General features: G+C 44.8%; 1 pseudogene; it reads right to left on the reverse strand.

Annotated features, from left to right (window-relative positions):
• Positions 1 to 1,348: 1,348 nt before the first annotated feature.
• On the reverse strand, positions 1,349 to 1,783 carry LOC127696693 (peptidyl-prolyl cis-trans isomerase NIMA-interacting 4-like; annotated as a pseudogene).
• Between the last annotated feature and the right edge of the window lie 608 nt (positions 1,784 to 2,391).

Here is a 2,391-nt window from a genome sequence, read left to right on the forward strand (position 1 = left end):
AGTGGCTGTTTCTGAGGTGCTGCTTGTGGGCAACTCTCCGCCTTCCCTGGGATGGCTACCCCCATCCCTCACCCCCTCCAGCCACTGGGTCACAGGGTAGCATTGTTCAGATTTGCAAGGGGTTCAAGACGTGAGGTGATCATGTCTTGTGTGTGTCTCCCCAGATGAGCTACCAAGGTTCCTTCGGACCCAGGAATGAGGTGCAGTTGTTGGGTTTCCCATAGGCCATTGTGCTGCAGGGTTTCCTCCGCCCTGTCTGACTGAAGGAAATTTGAGTTTCTTGTCTTCCGTGTCTTTGTGGTCGAGTGCACATGTTCCTAAGCTAAAGTCAGCAAGGTTGCAACAGGCAGAGGCGACTGAAAAACACAAAATTTGGTATTTGAAGAGTATCAGGAAACAAAGGCCAAATGGTGGTCAATCAAATACTACAAAATACAACCCCAAATTGTCTTGAAAGGTCCGAATGTGTACAGAAACTGAAAACACATGGGTCAAAATTCAAGACTACCTTGGAGACCCGAAAGAAGCAAACAAAAACCAAACCCAGTCTTCCAAAAGACACAAACAAAATAGATGCCTTAACCCAAGCAAAAAGGGTCTATCAAACAGGATTCTTAATCAACAAGGACAGAATAAACAAATGGACATTGACCAAACCAAGGGAAGTTTGGGGGTGGGGGGGCGGTTCCCTGCACCTCACTAAGAACACCAGAGAGCCTGGACCCCATGTGTCTATCCAGGTGACTCTGCTGATAAAAAAGTAGATTATTTTCAGAGCCCTGTGTTGGGTGACAGAACAGTCAACACAGAAATACAGTTCTTATCTCAGAGGGTTTGCGAGATGATTTATTCTGGAGCTAAATATGAGTGACTGGACTGGAAACAGACTTACAGCACTCCAAATTCCATGTTCCAGTGTGGATGCAGTTTCATTACATTTTTATAGTAACAGGACAAAGGAAATCACAAATTGGGGCTGGAGAGATGGCTTAACGGTTAAGAGCAGGTACTGGTTTTCCAGAGGACCCAAGTTCAATTCCCAACAGCAGGTGTAATTCCAGCTCCAGGAGCCTGATGTCTTCAGCCTCTGGAGGCACAGACCTACACATAATTTAAAATAATAGGGGCTGGAGAGATGGCTCAGTGGTTAGGAGCACTGACTGTTCTTCCAGAAGTCCTGAGTTCAAATCCCAGCAATCACATGGTGGTTCACAACCATCCATAATGAGATCTGACACCCTCTTCTGGAGTGTCTGAAGAGAGCATATATACAACAAATAAATAAATAAATATTTTTTTAAAAATTAAAATAATAAAAATAAATCTTTTTTTAGTCTTTCATGTGATTTTATTTTCTCCCTTCAACCATAATAATATGATATCCGAATTTTGTCTTGACTGGTGGGTCTGCAACCTCAGGCTTATCCACCCCCTGACAGGCATGGCAAATGCTGCTTCCTGGAATGGCCCCACCGTTGATGCTCTGGCCTTCCACCTCAAGTCACCCCCATGTCTGGAAGTCACCCCCATGTCTGGCTTTATCCTCACTGAATTGTGCGGCCACTTCACTGGGTCTCATCCCAGACTTTAACTCTTCCATGGCTTCCATGATTTTGCCAGGTTTTCCACATAGAATGTGTCTGACCTTTCCTGCATGGCCACCACCTTTAGGACCCCGAGACTTCTTGTGAGCACTGTCACTCCCAGAGGCTGCACCTCCTTTCCTTCCCTTTCCAGAACCAATTTTCCCCTGTGGCGGCATCTCTCAATCTTTCAAATGAACTCTCCAATAAAAATAAATCTTAAAATGTCATAAATAGCCGGGCAGTGGTGGTGTACACCTTTAATCCCAGCACTTGGGAGGCAGAGGCAGGCGGATTTCTGAGTTGGAGGCCAGCCTGGTCTACAGAGTGAGTTCCGAGACTCACTCTGGAGAAACCCTGTAACCCTGTCTCAAACAAAAAAGGGGGAAAAAGGTCATAAATAAGACACATTTCAAATATATCAGTGGAGACGTCAAAGAGGTGGTTTCAGCTTGAAGGTGTAACTTTATCCTGAGGGAGAGAGAGAGAGAGAGAGAGAGAATGGAGATTGTGTGTATGTATGTGTGTATCTGTGTGTGTGTGTGTGTGTGTGTGTCTGTGTCTATGTATGTGTATCTGTGTGTGTCTGTATGTGTCTGTATGTGTCTGTATGTGTGTGTCTATACGTGCTAACAGTTGTATATGATGGGTGTGATAAGTCTGTGTGCTAATATGTGTTGTGTATTTTTCTGAAGCTTCTTCTTGAAGCCTAAATGTTAGTTTTGAAACAGACACTTAGAAAAGTAATTTTTGTGGTGGCATATGTGGGACTAGGATGTGTCATGTGCACAGGCCAGGTGCACTGCCG

The sequence above is a fragment of the Apodemus sylvaticus genome, chromosome 11, assembly GCF_947179515.1.
Source record: "Apodemus sylvaticus chromosome 11, mApoSyl1.1, whole genome shotgun sequence".
NCBI classification, from domain to species: domain Eukaryota; kingdom Metazoa; phylum Chordata; class Mammalia; order Rodentia; family Muridae; genus Apodemus; species Apodemus sylvaticus.